Raw genomic sequence first — 23,146 nt, 5'->3', positions numbered from 1 at the left:
ACATGTCAACTGTTGCAACTTTTTATAAAGCAAAGATTAGATTTATAGGCCTATACTCTTTTCTTGCTACGTCGAATTCTCTTGAAACTACTTTTAATCTTATAGGTCTTTGAAATTTGAAAATTTGAAAAATATTTTCCTGTATATATGCTTTATGTTCAAATAAGCATTTTAAATATATCATATAACTTTATTTAGCTAATTCATTCATGAACACTGAAAAAATAAGTCCTTAGACCTTTTGAGACCTAACCTATTATTCACACTATCTTAATGCAGTGAGAAAAAACATTAATTTTTGCAAATAGGGAGATGTAAAGAATATTGGATCTGTAACCATACCATGGTTGGCTTATGTTTAAAATAGTTTAGTCTTGATAAAATATATCTCTTTATAAAATATAATGAAGCACTCCTCTGTTGTTCTCTTCAATTTGGGGTCATTGAATTGAATTTTATGCTGAAAAAGAAAATATTCACATTATGCCTAACAGTCTCTCTACATGTATACATATATACATACATATATTTACATGTAAACATATTAAAAATTAAGTCAGAAACAGACATGTAATTTAGAGAAATTATTAGAATACTATTGAAGAATATGTTCTATTTTCATATATTACATATATAATTATACATATTCTAATATATTAGGAATTTATGACTTAAAAATTCTAAATTATAAACTAATGTGTCATATAAAGTACTAAAAGTTAAAATAAATAAAATCTGACTTTCAAAGAAAAAAATAGTATTAGGTATGGGCTATGTTCCTGAGTAATTCCTGATATTCAACTCTGTATGGAAGTATTCTCTCTCGTATTTTCTGATACTGGTAGAGGAATAAATAATACTGCGTTTCATGTGGCTCAGTATTATGCTTTACAAAATTTGTGCCTTTTTCATAATTCCTATTTTATTTTTAGTGCAAAATATTAGAAAATGTAAACACAGCAATAAAGCCTTTCGGTTCATGAGCAAGGTCCTGTGTGTCATGCTAAGAAGTTGATTGAGTCTTCATCCCAGAGGTCATTAAATCCAGTGAACACATTTAGAGTTCCTGTGAACTCAGAAGCATTTACACAATCAGCAGTTCTCTGCCTCCACCACTCCTTCTCTTGATTTCTGGGAGACCATTGTCTCCAGTCTCTCTCTGCTGCATCTTCTTTAGTTGCATTGCAGAAGTTTCCTTCTATAGTCAACCAACATTACGTATAAACTGCCTATGTTCCTCCAAGAAAATCTCATCTCTGCCAATGGCTACAATTACTACCTAGAGTTGGATGACTCTCAAATGCATATCTCCAGCCTCGACCTCTCCTTGAAAGTCCAGTCCCATGTATCCAACTACACACTTGAACATGTCCACTCATATCTCACTAACGTCTAGAATTAAGCCCATGATCTCTCCCCTTCAAACCCTGATGCTCCTCCAATTTTCCCCACCTTTCTGATGGACACTGCACTCACAGTTGCACAGCCCAGACATTGGCAGTCTTTCTTGATGCCTCCCTTTCTCTCACTCCCCATATTCAGATCCACCCAATTTTATTTCCTACGTATGTTTATATTCATCCATTTCTCCCTGTATCCTGCCACACTGTGGCCCAAGTTCTCTCACATCTTGCCTTGTTTATCACCCAAGTTTCCTAACCAGATTCCTCACATCGAGTTTTGCTTCTCTCCAGATCATTATCTGTGCTGCAGCAAATCATAGTTTGATAGGTACATGCTTACACGTCTTAATGACTTTCTATATGCTTTAGAAAAAAGACAAAGATTCTTAACATGATTTATTATACAATATTCTGCATTTGATCCCCGCCCACCTCACCAGCTTCATTTTGAACTAGTTTCCCACTGCCTTCTGCACCTCAATCACTGCTGCATTGCCTTTTCCAAAAATGGTCACAATGCCATCTTCCAGAATGCAGCCACTCTCCACCACCTCTCATTTGAACCTGGATAGGCTTGTGACTGCTGCAAACAATAGATTAAGGCTGAAGTGATGTTGTGTGACTTTCGAGGCTAGGTCATATTAAAAAATATGTAGCTTCCTCTTGGGCCCTTGTTTGGGGATGTCTGCTTTGAGAAATAAACCACTATATTGTGGAAAATCCAAAATTTAGCCCACCCAAAGAGGCCTCTTAGGCCTAGAAGGAGAAGAACCGATGCCCCCAACCAACAGCCAGCACCAACTGCCAAATGTTCCAATGACAAAGTTTCAGATTACTTCAGTTTCCAGCTTTCAAGTCTTCCAATTACGGCCCCAGAGATGATAGAGCAGAGATAAGCCATCTACACTGTGTCCTATCCAAATTCTTGACCCTTACACTCTGGGATCATCATAAATGCTTGCTTCATGCCATTAAGTTGTGGGGTGATTGGTAATGATAATCAGAACAATCATGTTGGCCTTTTTCAATCCCAAACTCTTAGAATCCTTCCTTCCTTCCTGCTTTAGCAGTTTTCCTCTCCTCAGCTTTTCTGCCCAAGTCTAACTATACCCAGGAGTCAATTTTTCCTTATCCTTCTGAAATCAGCTCAAATTTCAGCAAACAGCAATATAATTTGGGGCACAGGAAGATTACATTACCGGAAACCATACAACCTGTACCAAAGGAATGGAAATGCAGAATTCAGGAATTGTCTGAGGTGCAGTGGACATTGGGCACGTGGCCTGAAGGCATCCCAGAAGCTAAAAACTTTACTAAAATCTAAAGAAAACAAGAAGGAAATAAACCCAAATGTCATGGACCATACCCTAGAATATGTGCTGAATAACACTTCTTGGATCATTTTAAAGGGTTTTTTGGTTTTTGTTTGTTTGTTTGTTTTTATCTTTAACAAATTCTTTTTTTTTTTTTTTTTTTTTATTGAGCAGTATTCCATTGTATTTAACAAATTCTTACCTCCTGAGAAACATTCTTGCTCACTCAAGGTCAATGTTAGAATAACTACCACCAAAACTACTGCAACTGTGGGTCTCTTGCCATAGCCTGGGTCCTCTGGGACATATTCTTACAAGGATCATAAAATATGGAGGAGCTTCTTAGATTAAGGGAATATTGGGAATGACTGTAGGGAAATACAGGACCACTGTGGGAATTTTTTATGACAGATCCAAAAATATCTGTTTTGTTTTAGTCTTATTTTCGCAAACTTTCCTATAGCAAGCTCACGCCGTTTTCTCTTTTAGAGCCTTTTTCACCTTTTACCTTTATAATATTTTAGGCACTCTAGCCTTTCAAAAAAAAAAGCCTCCCATCAATTTACTGGTCCATAATATCACAATTCTCCACCTTTCTCCCTGAATGTGTGGTGGGCATTCAAAAAGACAAATGGGCGTGTTAGTTTCTGCAATGGCATCCCAAGTTGTCCAACCTCAGCCTGCACAGAGTACTTGGGCTGATACCAGACTGCTGCTGTCACTAAAATGAAGTCTTGGAGATTTTTTCCTTTGCTTTTTGAAATAAAGTATAAAGCTCCAATTCATGACTACAGTAATAACACTGGTGCTCTTACCCTGGCAGATATGCTAGAGCGTATTCAGTCAAATAAGAGCCCTTTTCCAAACTCATGCCCTTGGGAGGTCCTTGTCTTCTCAAACTGTATTACCTTGGCCAATGCACGTTGCAGTTGCCATCAAAGAGGAGCTTCCAGTCAGAAGAGAATATCAGTTCTGTTACTTTACAGCCACTGAACACTAGCCCCTGTTCCAACATAATTTTCGTTGTTACTCTTGTGCCTTGTGCCTTGTTTCCTACTTACTCCAGGCATCCCTTCTCCTCTGATGCTAAAGTCAACAGCTTGAGCATTTTAGGGACCAGCCTAAAACGGAGAGAAATGCCTCTGGGAGGAGAAGCTCTGAGGCTCAGAGACAATCTGTTGGATCGGCATCTATGAATGACATGGATTCAATTAATGGAGCATTCTGACCAGTATAAGTCAAATTTTGTCTAAATTTATATTTTCATTTTAATGAAGGACCTAACCTCTCTGTGTAAACAAAGTATTCTATATATAAGTTTGAAAATTTTGGTACCCTAAGATTAGTAAAATTGTGAGCTAATGTACCAACACACTACACAAGCTACCTACCATTAGACTCTGCTCTATTCAATAGAGCAAGGTTAGCAAATATATGGCTTCCGTTACCTGACCTATTATGACATCACTAATCAATCATGAAACCATCCCCCAAAAAGCCTACGCTAGACTTCTCAATCTACACCACAGCCATGTAGGCAGTTACCACTAGTCAATCAAAGCTGGCTCGAAAATGAAATTTATTTGCGATTTCAGGAACAGAAGTGAGCACATTTCCTCTAGAATTCATTATAAAATTCAGATTTCATGAGAAAAAGAGGATCCTAGGAGAAAAAAAGAAAAACCCCAGAGGCAATAGTAGGGCCCCTCCTATAATTCTCTCTCAGCAGCACATTAGACTAAATTAGATTTATTAAATTAGCTAATTGGCATGTTGGAAGGCACAGGCAACCTGATCCTGAGCTGAGAAACAAGACGAATGGATTGCAGCAGTGTGGGTGGGACACTGGGCAGCATTTAGCCAAAAGGAACCCAGGAAGCCAGTCCCCGTGAGGGGCCCTGGGAACAGCAGGGTCTCTGCAGAAGGAGCCCAGCTCAGGACCAAAGACCTATCTAGAAAGGATCAACCCCTCCAACTGACATGCAGGGAGATTAACTAAATGTTTAAAAGCACATTTGCATACATGTTTCCTTTATGTAATATATTCTATTTTCAAAAGGGAATTTAAGGGAAGAATTCCCCCATTCTACTTTTTCTTTCCACTTTGTCACCGCAACGGGTGTTCGTGGCAGTGCTCACAGAGCGAGCCGATGCCAGGTTCTGTCTGGGTGCCCATGTGTGAGCCCAGGCCTCCTCTGGGCCCACCACCAGCTGCCCTCCACCCTCCAACCAAGGCGATTTGGTTGTCGACAATGACTGAGGACTCAACTCTGCATGATGGCAGCCAGGTGCTCTTATAGTTCCTCAAATACCCTTTTGTCTTGTTTAGCATCTTAATATCAAGGGAAGGAAGAAAAGAAAAGTCACACTTAAAAATAGCATCCTGAACATCTTTGTTTTTCTCCATTTGGACTTCTTACTGGATTTCATAGAATGACAACTATCACCAAGCACTGTCATTTCCTTTGCAGGTGTCCAAAAACCCTAGTAACTTCACTGTTCTACATTTTTAATTTATGATTTAAAAATTTTAAGATGACCATATTCATTATACTTTGTCTCTGGTATGTTAAAGAAAACTACCCTCACGTTAAAAATGTAGGGTTTATTCTTTTAAAAATCTATTAACATAATCCTAGATATCATTAAACTTGTATCAATGAACAGTTTCGTAAATCAGTCTTTAATGATTATTTGGGGAACCTGATGTCATTTTCAGCCACTTAAAATAACTGAGTGGTTAAAGATCCCTCTCTGGTGACTCAGTTTAATGTGGGATGTGTTGAGTTTTTTCCTGGTTGAGAGACATTTATCCTTCAATGTGTTATTTGTCCAGATGACTGAGATAAAGGACTGTGTGGAAATGTGCTAAACACAAAACATTGTTATATCTATACTTCTATTTTCTTTCTTTTTTTTCTTTACTCAAATTTCTTTTTTCTATTTTTTTTTTCAGAATATTAAGGGGGTACAGAATTTTTTGATCGATGACTTGAGTCAGGGCTATAAATGTGCCCATCACCCAAATAGTATTCATTGTACCCATTAGGTGGGTTTTTGTCCTCTCCCTCCAACTCCCTTCCCCCTGTGTGATTTCCAATGACTTTTACTTTCGTCTATATACTTATGTGCCTATCAATTACTAACAACTTATTAGACAGTACATGTGGTGTTTGTTTTTCCATTCTTGAGATACTTTACTTAGGATAATGGTCTCTGGTCCCTTCAAAATTGCTGTGAAAGGCATTAATTCATCCTTTTATGGCTGGGTAGTACTCCATAATATACATATACCATATTTTGTTAAACCACTCATGGATCGATGGGCACTTGGGTTGATTCCATATCTTTGCACTTATGCAAATGCCCACTTTTTAATTGGGTTGTTAAATTTTTTTCTTACTGATTTGTTTGAATTCTTTGTAAATTCCAGTTATTAGGCTTTTATTGGATGTGTAGATTGCATTCTGTAGATTGTCTATTTGCTCTGTTGGTTATTTCCTTAGCTGTACATAAGCTTTGTAATTTAATCAATCAAGCCCTATTCTATTTATTTATTTATTTAGCTGCTGTAATTGCTATTGAGGTTTCAGTCATAAATTCTTCGCCTAGACTGATGTCTAGAAGATTCTTTTCAACATTTTCGTCTAGAATTCTTATGGTTTCATGCCTTACATTTAAGTCTTTTATCCATTTTGAATTTCAATTTTGTAAGTAGCGAGAAATAAGACTCCTGTTTCATTCTTCTGCATATGGCTATCCAATTTTCCCAGCATCATTTATGGAATAGACATTCTTTTTCCCAGTGTGTCTTGTTGTATGATTTCTCAAAGATTAGTTGGCTATAGGTAGATCATTTTATGTGTGGGTTCTCTACTCTATGTCACTGTTTTTGTACCAGTGCCATGCTCTTTTGGTTATTATAGCCTTGTAGTGTATGTAGTTTGAATTCCAGTGATATGATGCCTCCAGATTTGTTCTTTTTGCTTAAGATTGCTTTGGCTATTTGGGCTCTTTTCTAGTTCCAAACAAAGCATAGAATTGTTTTTTCTAGATCGGTAAAATATGTCTTTGGTATTTTGATGGGGATTGCATTGAATCTGTAAATCATGTTAGGTAGTATGGACATTTTAACAATGTAGATTCTACCAATCCATGAGGAAAATATGTTTCTGTATTTGTGTCATCCACAATTTCTTTCCTCAGTGTTTCATAGTTCTCCTTGAAGAGATCTTTTACCTCCTTGGTTAAGTATATTCCTAGATATTTTATTTTCTTTATAGATATTGTGAATAGTCTTAAGTCTTTGATTTGACTCTCAGCTTGACTATTATTGGCACATATTAATAGAAATGCTGCTGATTTGTATACATTGATTTTACATCCTGAGACTTTACTGTATTTATTATTTATCAATTCCAGGAAGCTCTTAGTAGAGTCTTTGGGGTTTTTTGAGGTGATACATGATCATATCATCAGCAAGAAGTGATACTTTGACCTCCTGTTTCCCAGTTTGGATACCATTAATTTCTTTCTCTTGAACATTTACAGAATATTCTACCCTAAAACTACTGAATATACATTCTTCTCATCATCACATGGGACATTCTCCAGGATTGATCATGTCATAGGACACAAAACACATGTCAACAAAAGTTAAAAATTTGTAATCATATCACGTATTTTCTCAGACCATAATGGATTGAAATTAAAAATTAGTTATAAGAGTAACACTCATTTCTACACAAAGCCATGGAAATTAAATAACCTGATACTGAATGATTATTGGGTCAGTTATGAAATTAAGAAGGAAATCAAAAGATTCCTTGAATGCAAAGAGGACACAAGTTATCAAAATCTATGGGATTCAGCAAAAGCATCCCTAAGGGGAAAATTCATAGCTTTATATTTCCATGTCCAAAAGTCAGAAAGATCACAAATTGACAACCTAATATCACATCTCAAGGAACTAAAAACTGAGGAGCAAATCAAACTCAAAGCCAACAGAAGAAAACAAATAACAAAGGTCAGAACAGAACTAAATGATATGGAAAATTAAAAAATAATATCAAATCACAACTGTATTAACTCCCCTTAGAGGCAAAAGAAAAAAAAAGAGTATTAAAAATTAATAATAATAATAATATCAAAGGTCAGTGAAACAAAAAGTTGGTTCATTGAAAGATAAATAAGATTGATAGACTTCTTGTTAAATTAACCAGGAATAGAAGAGAAAGTACCCGAATAAGCTCAATCAGAAATGAAAAAGGAGATATCACAACTGTTAGCACAAAAATAAAAATAAAAAATCATTTGTGAATGCTGCAAAAATCTCTAAGCACATAAACTAGAAAATGTAGAGGACATGGACAAATTCCTGAAATTACATAACTTCCCAAGACTCAATAAGGAAGAAATAGAATTCCTGAACAGACCAATAACTAGCAACAAGATTGAAGCAGCAATAAAAAAAAAAAAAAAAATCTTCCACAAAATGTCCCAGATCAGATAGTCACGGCCAAATTTTTTCAGACCTAAAAAGAAGAGTTGGTACCCACACTGCAGAAATTATTCCATGACATTAGGAAGGAGGGAATCCTCCCTCAACTCATTCAGTGAAGCCAGTATCACCTTGATACCAAAGCCAGGAAGGAAACAACGCAACAAAAAAGAAAACTACAGACCAATATCCCTTATTAAAATATATGCAAAAATTCTCAATAACACACTAGGAAGCTGAATTCAACAGCACATCAAGAAAATAATCCACCATGACCAAGTGGGCTTCTTCCCAAGAATGCAAAGACAGTTGGACATACAAAAATCAATAAATGTGACCGACCACATAAACAGAAGCAAAAACAAAGACCATATGATCAACTCATCAATATATGCAGAAAAAAAATTTGACAAAATCCAATACCCTTTCATGATAAAAACCCTCAACAAACTAGGCCTGGAAGGAGCATATCTCAAAATTATAAAAGCCATATTTGACAAACCCACAGCCAACATCATACTGAATGGGGAAAAGCTGAAAGCATTCCCACTAAGAACTGGAACAAGACAAGGATGCTCATTGTCACCACTTCTATTCAACACAGTGCTGGAAGTCCTAACCAGAGCAATCAGGCAAGAGAAAGAAATTATAGGTATCCAAATTGAGAAAGAGGAGGTCAAACTGTCACTTTTTGCTAATGATATGATTTTATATTTAGAAAAACCAAAAGATTCCACCAGGAGACTCCTGGAATTGACAACTAAATTCAGCAAAGTCTCAGGGTACAAAATCAATGTACACAAGTTAGTAGCATTCCTACATACCAAAAATAATCAAATCAAAGTCTCAATACTATTCACAATATTCATAAAGAAAATACCTAGGATTATACTTAACAAAGGAGGTGAAAGCTCTCTACAAAGAAAACTACAAAGCCTAAAGAAAGAAATAGCAGATGATACAAACAAAGGGCAAAACATATCTTGCTCATGGATTGGTAGAATCAACATTGTTTAAATGTCCATACTTCCCAAAGTGATTTACAGATTCAATGCAATCCCTATCAAATACTGAAGGCATATTTCATAGATCTAGAAAAAATAATCCTATACTTTGTTAAGAACCAGAAAAAACCCAAATAGCCAAATTAATCTTAAGCAAAAGAAACAACTTGGGAGGCATCACATTACCAGACTTCAAATTATACTACAAGGCTATAGTAACCAAAGGAGCATGTATTGGCACAAAAATAGAGACATAGATCAATGAACAGAACAGAAAACTCAGATATAAAGCCATCTGCACACAGAGAACTGATCTTTGACAGAGCAGACAGCACACACTGGGGAAAGAGTCCCTATTCAATAAATGGTGCTGGGAAAACTGGATAGCCACCTGCAGAAGAAGAAACAGGATCCATATCTTTCACCACTCACAAAATTAATTCAAGATGGCTAAAAGACTTAAATATAAGACATGAAACCATAGTAACACTAGAAGAAAATATTGGAAAAAGTCTAGATATTGGCCTAGTCAAAGAATTTATGATGAAAACCCCAATGACAGAAACAAAAAAAATAAATAAATGAGACTTGATGAAGTTAAAAGTTTATGCAGCATTACAGCAAATAGACAAGCTGTAGAATGGGAGAAAATATTCACTATGCATCCAATACAGGGCTAATAACAAAAATCTACAAAAACTGAAGCAAATCAGCAAGAAAAAAAATCAGACAACAGCATCAAAAAGTAGGCAAAAGACATGAACAGTAGCTTTTCAAATGAAGATAGACAAATGGCCAATAAACAAATGAAAAAATTCTCAGACACTAATTATCAGAGAAATGCAAATTAAAATCACAATGAAATATCACCTTACCCCTGTTAGAATAGCTTTTATTAAAAACTGCGAAAATAATAGATGCTGGCGTGGATGCAGAGAGAGAGGAAAGCTTATACACTGTTGGTGGGACTGCAAATTAGTACAACCTCTATGGAAAACAGTAGGGAGATACCTCAAAGAACTAAAAATAGACCTACCATTTGATCCAGCAGTCCCACTACCAGGTATTTACCCAAAGGAAAAAAAGTCATTTTATCAAAAAGACACATGCCCTAGAATGTTTATTTCAGGACAATTCATAATCACAAAGAGGTGGAATCAACCCAAGTGCCCATCAATTCATAAGTGGGTTAATAAAATGTGGTATATGTATACCATGGACTACTACTCAGCCACGAGGAAGGATGACTTAATGCCTTTTGCAACCATTTGAATGGATCTGGAGACCATTATCCTAAGTGAAGTATCTCAAGAATGGAAAAACAAATACCACATGTACTCACTATTAAGCTGAAACTAACCCATGAGCACACATGTGTATAGAGAGAAGTAAAACTCAACAGAAATCAAGAAGGGGGGATAGGTACAACGAACACTATCTGGCTGATGGGCACACTTACAACCATGACTCAAGCATTATAATAGTGATCCATGTATCCAAAAATATTTGTACCCCCTGATCCTTTGAAATAAAAAAAAATAGTTTAAAATATAAAAATTGCCACTTATAATTTGAGCTATTTTATATTTTTTCTGGATTAGGATTTCATTTACCAAAAATCATGCAAATATCCCTTCCTCATTTACCTTATAATTAACAGATATTCCAAACATAGACAAGACCATATGCAAATTAAGACCTTTTGCTAAACTTCAACATAGGCCACAAAACCGGTTTTGGACTGACCTGCCATTAGCTAATGTCCCTTGTAGTGGGTCCTGATGGTCCAGTTCCTCTCTCCCTCACCAGCGTTCTCTGTTACCTTCTCATTCCTGCCCTCTCAGTGATGGCCATCCCTGTTGCACCATGCTGTGCTTCATGCTGTCCTGCCCAAAGGTAGGCTGAGAAAAGTAAAAAGTTTAGTGGATTGCGACACATAGACTGGCTAGTTTGCTGGTTGGTTGGTTGATTGGTTGGTTTTTAATCTTCTACTACACCTAGGGAAAACTAGGGAAAACATAGCCAGTATGCGTAGTAAAATGGACTTATTCCTGGATTGAGTTTTATGTGGTGATTAAGATTAGTGTTATAGTGAAAGAAGAGTATTGTTTTATACTTGTGTATAATATTTAGCCTGTTTGTTTAGAAAGGAGAATATGATTTTTAAGAATCATTTATTTACAATTAACTCTTTGTTAATAAGTACAATTGTGTCAACATTATGAAATACAGATACATACACCACCCTTACTTAGGGCCTAAGATCTAAATAAATTGTAGTCCCATATTATAAAATAATGATGCAGTTTTTTTAAGGAATTTTTCTTCTAGTTTTTAAATGCTTTGCATGAGGACCTTGTGAAGGATGTGATAAAATCCAATAAATTGTCTTAGTATTGATCGGCATAACAGACTTACGTTAGCACCTGATCTGGAACTTCCATGAAGCTCATGAACATTTTCAGAGTGGTCAACTAAGACAATTTTCTTTTGCTATTTCACAAACTACAATCACACCTTATGATTTATTTGTGGTGTCTTTAGAGGGAGAAAAAGCAGAAGAAAGGTCTTAAAGGTACTACGCAAGGCAAGGAGCTTCTGGTATTATGTCAAATGACAATGCAAACCACAGGAAATGTATGGTGAGACAGGGGAATATGCTGTGTATTTCTCTAGAGCTGGAAATGATGTCGTGATCATTTGGAGTTAGGGAACATCTAATTCTGAATGAGTAGCTGTTTGGTTTGTACACCCAGATAATGTACTGTTCATTCTAGGAGGAGATGATTCTTTGGGTTTTCAACATTAATCAATTTATGTGGTATGAGATTGAATTGCTAGCTTTCTGGTGGTCATCTTATAAATTTCTGCAATGAGAATCCCTCACCTTCCATTCTACGCACCATCCACCCTGATTAGCCAATGGCACAATTTCACAAATTTGTAGTACTTTGTTTTCTTAACTACTTGCTTAATTCAGAGATGCGAACAGATTGAGAAAAAAAAAAAAAAAAAAGAAGAATTGGCTGAGTTGTAATCATTTGGAATGTTTGAAATAATTTGAATGGATGGGGATTATTTGCTTGAGAGAGCCTTTGTCTAACAGTATTCCTAGGAGCTAGGAAAGCCCGCATTCTAACCTCAAACTCTGACACTCTTTGACAAGTTGCTTTAGTTCCCTGCATCACTCTGACCTTTATATAATGAGGATAATAATATTTATATTGCTTAGATAGAATTTTTCATTGTATTTTTAAGAAGGCTTCACGTTGATAAAGTAGTCTTCCCTTTAAGATTTTTCACATGCTTTGCAAATAAAATTGATTTAACAGTTTGTCGTTTCCTATTGCATAGATGTAGAAACTGAAAAAAACAGAGAAATCACATTTTATCACATATTTTGATATGTAATAATAGCTAATATTTGCTGAGTGGTTTGCCTTGTGCCAGATACTGTGTTATCTCATTCATGTCTACAATAACACTATGAGGATTTTACTCCTATTTTCATGGTAAGGGAAATAGAGATTTATCCAATGAGTAAGTGGCGTTGTCTGACCACAGGCCAAGCATCTGCTGCCTCCCGGGAGTACCACAATCGAACCATGTCAAATGTATCTCAGCAAGAGCGCCACGAAACAAGGTCATGGAACTGCTTGATTTGGATTTAGTTGTCCTATTGCCTGAGCCGGTTACCTGGTTAACAGTGATATTCCCCCTTACGTTTCTGAAGCCATTCTCACAAAATAATCCCTTTACTGGAGGTTTCGTGTTTCTTTGGCTGCACACATAGAATTGCCCTGACTGATAGCAGCCCCTCCCTCTCAGTTTGAAGATCTACCCGCCCAGTCTCCAGATTCATGTGAAACTGAATAGAAAAACGTAAAGTCTCCTCTGAGTTATGTTAGCCATGTCCTGCCACTGGCTAGTGGCCTGGTTCTTTTCATCCAGTGCCACTGCCAAGAGCTCCTCTCATCCTCTGTTCCTCCCAGCCTATGACGAGGGGGAGTAGATGGCAAACTGTGGCCATTTCCCCCTTTACTATGTATGCAGTAACCTCATTTCTCTAAATTTTATTGTCAATCCTTCAATTCATCACAGAGACCCATTCTCCCAGTGTTTTCCACCGAACTGTCTGTCTTGCTCATACGTACCAGTTCTGTTATGAAAACATAAAACCAAAGTAAGACTTAAAAATCAAATAGACACCTCCCAAGCAAAGTTGACCTGTAGTCTTGACCTCATTTCTCTTGGAAAAATTATAGTAGAAAAAAAATATTTACCTGAGTTTTTCTGCTTAGTTGCATAAGACTCAGAGGCCTGGAAGGAGCCAACAAACCAAACTCTTTTAACCATTCATTGCACAAAGCTGAGTATCTCTGACCAGTTTCATTATACAAGTATCCATAGCTCCCACTTTCCATGAATCGTGCATCTAGTGAAGCTTTGGGAATAGCTTAAACATATTTAGCTCTGTTTTAAAAGTAACCCTTCAAAGTAATCATTTCAGTTGAATCACGTCATTTCCCAACTTAGCATCCTCCAGTGGTTTTCTGTCACTCCTAGGATGACAGCCAAAAGTCAGTTTTGCTCAGTCTCAAGGCCCACCCCTCTGTCCAGCCTCACCTGGCACCACATTCTCCTTGCAATCAGTCCTGCAGGGTCCTCACCATCCTGAGGCCTCCCCTTCCAGGCCTTTGCACACCCTCCCTGCTCCCTCTTCTGCTTCCCACTTCACCTAAGCACTTCCACTTATTTGTCATGTCTCACTCAAACTTCCCCCAGCAAACTTTAAATGACACCGGTGATTAGAACAGACCCTCTGTCGTATGCTTCCTCGACAGAACAGCATTCTTTTCCATTACAGAATTTATCAAAATTCATAATTCCAATGCATTTGTCCATTGGCTTATCAGCCTTCTAGACTTCTTACCCTATAAGTGCAAGAATAGAGCTTGCCCTGTTCATCACTGTATCCCTATCACCTAAGAATGTTCTGGAAGATGATCGGTGCACAATGAATAGTTGGTGAATAAACAAGTGAGTGAATAAATTTAATTGGGAAAATGTAATATTAAAGTGTTAATAGTAGTCAATCTCTTACTTTCTCCCTTATTTACTTATTGAAAATAGCATCTTTCTAATCAGAAAAGAAAAAAAAAAAGATTCCAAAAAGAAAAGCGGCATTTACTGTTTTGCTAAATATCTAAGTCTACAGAAGGATAAACAGACTCTAAAAATATGTTTAGGCTAACAAATTAATATTTTAATATACATATACTTGCCATAGTTGTCCCAAATCAAGTTTTGCTTTGTATTTTCCAAGTCTAGTTTGTTCACAAAGCATTGCAGAAAAGGAAAAATATTATATATTGCCTGGCCAAATGACATCACAAAATGTCGAAATTTGGGTTCAATGAGTGAATCAGAACATAATTTTTAAACATACTTTAAAATGTATAACAGTAATAATAATCTTTCACCCAAACCATTTAAACAATTTTAATAGCATTTCTGGCCCAAAGTAGATAGTGGCTGAGGGGAAAAAACAAAAAAAGAAAGAAACATTTCCTGCTTTTTGTTTTTCCCCCAAATATAAAAGCCTGCCCTGAGCAGATGCATTTTCCACAGCTGTCAGTGGCAGACCTAATTGCTTTTCATTTAAATTAAAAATATGTACCTTTGTTTAAGCAGTAATCTAGGGCAACATCAGGAGGGTAGTTTATTTGTTTTAGTTTCTTTAGAGCTTTGAAATGGCACTTAAAGCATGGCATGAAAGTTTCTCTTGGCTTCCATTTATTTAAGAAAATGTTCTTCTTTTAAACTTTCTTTCCCAAATCTCCACTTTACCAGTACCACCGACTCACTCCACACATCCTGAAGGCATTTCGTGTTAGGTAAAATACTTCATGTTGAGCATTTTCCTAAATACATCACAGCTTTGTTATAAGACACTTGGCATTTGGGGTTGCTCCCATATATTTTTAAATCTTTTATATTCGTGAAAGCCTGGTGAATCTGAGAATATGTTTAGAGAGTACGAATACCGAACTGGAACCATTTGCTTTTGAGTTGCCTTGCTGGAATTTTTCGTCTCCGCCTGGAGACAGAAACATTTGGTTCTTTGTCAACGGAGGGCTAGAACGACCCTGATTATCAGACAAATTCTGAACATAGATTATATCACAGGGAGGCGTTTCTGACTGACCCCTTCTGGTTTATGACTCTGGTGAGTTTAAACGTGTGCCACTGATCACTGGCCCCCTGCGCACGGAAAATTATAACCCAGCAGGTTCTACCTGGAATCTGAGGAAAAGGTTTGTTCATTTGTTTGTGTGTTTGTTTTAAACACTTCCCGCCAGGGGAGTATTTTGTGGACAAATATACCACAAAGGAAGTTTATTTTTAAAGATCAAAGAACTATTTTTCTCATTTATATAATTTGTAGCAATGTAATATGTCATCTGTACCCAAATCCATTGTAACTATAATCCATTCGTTGGTTGTCATACTCTCATAAATATGATGTATGAATAATAAAATAATTTAGAAGCATTCCAAGCCCCATGGAGGTCAGCGTTATACGGGTCTAAAATACAGGCACTTTCTACTGAGAGGACAAATTCTTGACTGCTTTTGTAGTGTCAAGTTATTTTATTCCACTGTAAGAGAACATTACAATAACGCACTCATGATTATATGTTTCAGTTTTTAAGTGTGCTGTTAACAATGAAGAAAACTATTGAATTTTTAGGGGGAAAAACAACCTTCAAAAGATTAAGTATTGGTCAGAAAGAAAAAGCATAATCAGGAATTCTAAGAGAAAGATTTTCCCTTAAGAAGCTAAAATACTTCTTTACACAAAAATAAGTAAATAAATAAGTCCTACAGGGTTCGGTTTTGTATTTGGTTTGCTCACAAGAAAGTGAATTTCTAAAGATGTCTACACTAAATACACCCATCCAGTAAAAGTTTAACAATGCATTATTATTACAATTGTTATTATTATGTTATCCATATGTTATTATTATGTATCTATAATAGTTGAAATAAAAATTTGTTTAATAAAATTTTAAAAAGCTTAATGATGGTGGTAGAGAGGAAGGCAGTGAAACTAAAAACTGGAGCAATTCAAGTACTATTATAAAAGTGGGAAATATTTGCTACTGGTGGGGATGGGTAGATCTTGCTGGTTGTTTGTTCACATGTTTATGTATACAGTATTTGTTTATACTCTGAATTCCTCAAAGTAATTTATAGTATATTTATCTATACTCTGCCCTCTTCCAAAAACAACTAATGTAGCTGAATCTTGATGTAAATGACTTTTAAAATGAACAGTTACTTTATTAGCAAAATTGTGAGATGCACAAGAAACATTTAAAAATATTCATATAACCCTTATATATGTATGAAGACTTGTAAGAATAAAACATTGAAATTGAATATGCTTAACTCTTTAATATTAGGATCAAACTAACAGAAGTTTCAAAGATAAGTATTAAAAAATTGAGTTTTAGTTGCATCATGCATAGTATCCAACAATTGCTCATGTTCTTTATATTGAATAAATGTTCAGAGTAGAGGAAGTTAGTTAACAGGATCCATGTACAATTGAAAGCTGCATTGGTTTTTTTGGCAGAAAACACCTTTCAAATGCATCTTATAACACTGTGAGGTATTTTACAATGACATTTTGTAAGGTCTCAAATACCAGGATACCTGAAGATTTATTTCTATCAGAAATAATTCAAAGCTTGATTTGTTATTAAAATTATTTTTGTTTTGCATGTTGAGTCCAAAGTTTAAATTTGATCATTGCTGCTTTCTATGCTATTGAAAGTACAGTAACACAATCTAAATTAGCAAATTGGGCTTGTTATTATAATTATCAGCAGGGGCCGGGCTTGGTGGCTCATACCTGTAGTAATCCCAGCAATTTGGGAAGCTGAGGAAGGAGGATCTCTTGAGGTCAGAAGTTTGAGATCAGCCTGAGCAACATATCAAGACTCTGTCTCCACAAAAAATGTTTAAAAATTATCCAGGTGTGTTGACACACACCTGTAGTCCCAGCTACTCAGGAGGTTGAGATGGGAGGATCACTTGAGCCCAGGAGTTCGAGGCTGTAGAGAGCTATGTTGGTGCCACTACACTCCAGTCTGGGTAGCAGAGTGAAACTCAGTCTCCAGAAAAGAAAAAAAAATCAGCAGGATAAACATATTAGTTTAATGAGGTTGAGATGTATTTAAGTAATGTTATTTTAATCAGCAAAATTAATAGGATTCTTTGGTCTCACTTGCCATTTTAATCCTGGAATTTATCCTCAGGACAGGCAACAAGTGTTAGTTTTTGAAACTTCAGAATTGATGAAAACATGAATTTTGCAACTCACTACCCATAGAATTAACAGAACTCTGAAAATTCTGCCCATTTGACATGCATATGATGTTATCTGTCGACTACTGTTGTCAATCTCACCCTGATTTCACTTGAACCTTTTTAATGTTCTTCGTTCTTGTGGGCACCTCTTGTTTCAGTCGTTCTCTTACTTCTGCCATCCCGCGTAGTTCCCAGAGTCCTTCTCCAATCACTTTTCCAAGCTGTATTCAGAGTAACGCTCTCAAAACACAGACACGATGATGACGTCTCCTGCTTCAGTCCCTTCAAAGATTTCCGTGGGTTTCAGGGTGAAAATTAAAATTCTTGGCATGCTGGACCACACGCTGCCCAGTGCGCCCCTCCTCAGCACTCCACCTTCCTGCTGTCCCAACCAGGAGATGGCTCTGAGCTCCCCAAATGGGCCTTCTCTCAATTCTTCAAACTCGTCATTCTCCCTTCTGTCACAGGGCCTTGCACAGGTTACCCTCTCTGTCTGGAAGGTTCTCCACCCCACTTCTCACTCTTGCTCCATCAGGCCTGGGTAAGTCCTGCCAGCTTCCAGATCTACTGGAAAAGGCCACTTCATTAAGGAGCCTTCCCTGGGCCTCTCATGTCTGTCTGCTGTTCGGTCCTATAGGACCTGCTGTGGTTGTAGGAATACAGCTATCTCTGTGTGGTCATCTGATTAATATCTGTCTCAGTTACATAAGGACAAAGGCTGTATCTGGTTTTGCCTAACTTTATATCCCCAACTCCTAAAATAGTGCCTGACACATAATATGCACACAGTCATACTTGCTGAATAAAGGAATGAATAAATAAGTACTAACACTTTTCAAACAGTCTAGCATTTCAGTCATCTAGTTTTATCTTTGCAGTGTGCAAAGACCACTTGATCAAATTTTGGAAACAAGGTTTTGTAGAAGCCACCACTGTTGCTTTCTTCATATATTATCCTAACATTAAAATAGTGAGATCCAAGAAATGTTATTAATTTTGCTGATTAAAAAAATCATTTATGTACTTCTCAGCCACAACTTTATTGAACTAATTTGTTTATCTTGCTGATTATTTTTTGATATAACAAGCTCAATTTGACAGTCAACAGATCTCAATGTATTTTTGCCAGTTTATTTCACGGTGTTAAAACTGCTCTAATCTCCTAAAATGTCTCTTCCTCTTGTGGGTTATGTACATTTTATAAAGTAATGAATCTTCCTCATATTAATCTATAGTAAGAGGATGGAAAAAAGTAAAAATAATGGAGTTCTATATACCTTACTCTCATTCTGTCGAACTGTAAATAATCCATACTGTCTTCATCTCCACACTTCTTTAACAAATATATCCTAAGTACGATTTTAGATTCTTCTCTGGACTATATTACTAAACTTGTGTCAGTTGTATTTTCCTAGTAGGTAGTTGTCTGATATCAGCAGAACAGGCTTTAATCATTTTTAAGCAAATATGAGCAACTTTCTTTGAATGATCATATTTGTCTATTTTCATTGTCATATTTAAATTTTGTTTGCATACATCCCTTTCGTATGGTGTTAAGGTAATCAATTTACACAGAAAGACTCTGCATTTTATTGTTATGCTCACTGTGGTTTATTTCAAGATAAAATTGAAACTTGGTGGGGAGTGTGGGACATATTCACTACATAACACACCGAGGATTTAAGAAAATTTTCACTCTGAAGGATGAAAGCTAATGACAAAAAAAACCCATCATCCTACTTTTTCTACTCTGCCTGATTTTGCATGAGCTTTATCAAGACACTTTTCCCAACCTCGATTGTTTATCTCAAGATGCTAACTCAGAAGTTTGTTGGCTCTAGAAGATCATCACTAGCTTCATTTTGCATCCAATCTCAAACATCTACCGACAAGCATTCATTTTTATAATCTCCTCTTACTAGTCAAGATTCTGTTCCTAGTCTTAAAAATAATGATTTGTGCCGACTAAAACAAAACGATTTCATCTTCATTTATAAATATAATTATAACATAGAAATTTAAATTATTTTAAAATTTGCTAGCACTCTTCTAAGTGCTGTACAAATGTTCATTCATTTTATCCTCATAACAAACCCATGGGAAGGTATCATTTCATCCCTATTTTAAGGAGGAAGTAATTAAGGAAGAGAGAGTGCAAGTGTTTTGCTCAAGGTTACACAAACACGGTTTTTATGTGGCTGGATCCATGCACGGGCAATCTGGTTTTAGATCCAGCATTTTAAGCATGTGGCACTTTGTTGAGCCTCTTGTATTCCTGCTGCGATAGGGCTCACACTTCAGCAATGTGCAAAGATCTGTACAGACTTGAGTTCAAAACCAATCAAGAGCTATAAACTTCTGGAATATCTGCAGGAAACTAAAATAACATTTTAAAAGATGAAATTCAAGCCCAACTTTCTAGAAACCCTGGAACACGTCCTCAAAACCCTTGGGTAGCCATTTGAAGTCCCGCGCTGCGGAGTGCTGCAGCTTCACTTCTCTGCTCATTTTCTTTCCCAGGCACCGTGGCTTGAACGCAAATGCCAAATGATATTTGAATCTTACTTTCTTGGTTAAAAGATGATTTTTTTTTCTTCCAATAAAGGAAGACTGATCTGTGGACACAGATTGCCACATACCAGAGTTGAATTACTTTTCCCTACACAAGAAACCATTTCCAATTTCATGATGCCTCCTCCATCCTCCCACTACCCCTTGATATTTTGTAGAAAGCTCCCTTCATTGGGTTCCTACTACAGTGGTTATTTGCTGTGCAATAGCAGCACTGTTGCAAAACAGCCTTCTTAGGTACACAGCGGTCTGTCTGAAGAAGTATGGAAGTTTTAAAGTGAAAATACTGAGAATGTATATAGAGTATTCTGTTTCAGGTACTCACCGTGTGAAAAAAAAATCTGAGGAATTAATGTGAGAGATAGGACAAGCGTGAGTGATGCTGCAACATATATGTAGTGACACACACACACGTATACATGCACGACACATGTACAGAGAAAGAGAACACCTGGGGTAGTTGAGTGTTGCCGACATGACTGTGAAAAAAAAAGCACCAGGAGTAACCTCATCCCATCTACAAATTCTTGATCTTAGAACCCCTTGCCCTTCCCTGTCTGGTGCCTGCCACCGTGCCTAGAAGGAAAAAGGCACTCAGTAAATGTTTATTGAATAATCCATAGATGAAGAAAGAAAGAAAGGACGTTAGGAAGGAAGAAAGTGACAGAGGAAGGAGGGAAGGAATGGAGGGAGGGAGAGAGGGAGGGAGAGAAGGGACTTAGTGAATCAATGGAACCCAGTTTATTCTCCAAAGTCATCTATTTCTTTACTCTTTTCTTTGTCTTGCATGTGTACCAGATGTTCAAGTTTCTTTGCAAAACAAATCCCCACCTTGGGCCAGCATCACCCTTTATTTTCTCAGTTGGAGGTTTATGCAGAGTTTCTTGGGAAAATCATACAAACCTCCCAACTAGGCCCAGGATAAATCTCATCTATTCAGTCTCCCCTGGGTTCCTACTTGATCTTTTGTGCTTACTTATTTTTAACACCCACTCATGCTGCCCAATCAGCCTCTCTCTGGTCCTTTTCCACACGTCTCAATTTCTCAAGTCGCCAATTTCATCCAGGCCCACCCTACAAAATCGCTTTCTCCCTCCTGCCTCAAAGGAAACAGCATCTCTCCTCCTTTACAGCAGACTTCCTACCTCTCCTTCATCCTAATCGCCCCCTTCCTGCTGCAGCATCTGCAGCCTCCCACGTGCCCCAGGCCTCCCACTCTTATGTTACCCGCATCTTCAAGACGATGATTCATCTCTGAGCAACCCAGAGCCAAATCAGCACCCAAGAGCACTTCCCTCCCCTCGGCTGCGCTGTTCCTCTCTTCTCATTGTGATCTGATGTCCCTCTGTCTGTTATCTGGCTTTTGTGCTCTCTATCTGACCAAAATATTTGTCTCAGAAGTGACAGGTATTCTGGGAAGTCAAATCCTGTGGCCTTCCACCCGTTCTCATCCCATCAACCGTGCCAGAGGCACTGAATACTGCTAACCGATTCTTTGTCCTCAAACACTGTCCCGTCACCTCCAGAGTGACTCCTGGGCCCTGGCTCCCTTCCTATACTCCTCTCTCCTTTCTTGCTTCTTTTTCATCCCCCCAAACCCTGTATGGAGATATCTCCTCAAGTCATAAACCAGCTTCTCCCCAGCACTCGAAGAGTTATGTCTATGCCACTACTCCCAACCCTGACAGTGAACATGTTCCAGGAATATAGTAACCAGACCTGGATCTGGCCTCTCAACATCTGTTTAAAAAGCCAAATTCATCAGCTTTCTGAAAAACTAGTTTTCTCCTAATTTCTCTTTTTATGATAATTTGTGTCAATGATCTCTTAGGCAACAAGTTTCAAAGCTAAAAGTGACCTCTGACTTCATATCTTTGTCTCTCTTAAAATTCTCCATGGTTTTGTTTGTCTGTTCTTGTGTTTGTTTTATGTTTCTTGGTGTAGGATAAGAAAGAAGACAGGAAGGGAACAGGGAGATTTGGACTCCATGTTTAACATTTGGAAACTACTCCAAAGAACTGAAATGCTAAAATGAGAAACTCAAGGGATTGATTTATTTTCACTGTGATTGTGGTTTAAAATGACTAAGTGACATGCACAGATAGGGAACTCATGCATTCTTTTCTTCAACATTACCAGAAACAAATATTTTAGAATTCACACCTACCCTTGATCTAATTCCAATGGCATTGTAACATTGTAACATGCCATTGGAATTAGCAACAAAGGTAGGCATGGCAGGGCTATAAGACAGAGTGGCAGGTGAATTCATGAACATTTCACTTTTTGTAAAGATAAATTGCCATATAAATTTATTCCTTTTTAAACTACTAGGAAAAAAGCAAAAAGAATCTCCATGGGTACATGAAAGAAAATTTAGTTTAAAACACTGCTCAGGTAGCCTACAAACACTCTTTCTACAATTATTAATAATCTTTTCTGTTTAATTGTGCTAAATCAGCAGTAATCCCTTGTTATAATGCTACTCTTAATTTTTAAAGAGTTTCAGAACTGAAATTATGTATATAAAACATCTGATCAGATTTTCTTCCAGTTTATGTATTTCATTTATTTTCTTCTAGATTTTCTGATCTTCTAAGACAAAGTGATTTACAATTTCTGTGCAAGCAGAGGAACTAAAGACCTTGATAAAGAAGAAGAGAAGGTAAGTCCCAGAGACTAATGTCTCCAGACCTGAAGGCTTCTTCAAATATACAGCTTGTTTGTCTTGTAAGTCATTTGTGCTAAGCTGCTATTTCCTTTGTAGCTCATTACTTACGCTATTAACTTCAATGAATTAGATGTAGGTAAATGATTCCAAAAGGTAGAATTAATCTGATTTTTGTACTATTTCTCATAATCTGAAAGCAAGGGCATTTCTACAACCTTTTCTTTTTCTGTAAAATTAGGTGAATGAGGACATTCTAAAATAAAGAATCTGTGCATTTTAACTAAAGAGAATTTTCTACCAGGATA

General features: G+C 36.9%; 1 protein-coding gene across 6 annotated transcripts in view; it reads left to right on the top strand.

The window, feature by feature from the left end:
• The window catches only part of TENM3 (teneurin transmembrane protein 3), a 2,406,934-nt gene that overhangs the window by 1,693,798 nt on the left and 689,990 nt on the right, over positions 1–23,146 (top strand). For all 6 annotated transcript variants that reach the window (XM_076010707.1, XM_076010706.1, XM_076010703.1 and 3 more), the window contains exon 9: positions 22,753–22,835. The gene's annotated coding sequence lies outside the window, so the exon portion shown is untranslated. The remainder of the gene's footprint in view (positions 1–22,752; positions 22,836–23,146) is intronic.

The sequence above is a fragment of the Microcebus murinus genome, chromosome 15, assembly GCF_040939455.1.
Source record: "Microcebus murinus isolate Inina chromosome 15, M.murinus_Inina_mat1.0, whole genome shotgun sequence".
NCBI lineage: Eukaryota > Metazoa > Chordata > Mammalia > Primates > Cheirogaleidae > Microcebus > Microcebus murinus.
The sequence above is the reverse complement of the archived record's forward strand: the minus strand, read 5'-3'. Positions and strand labels throughout refer to the sequence as shown.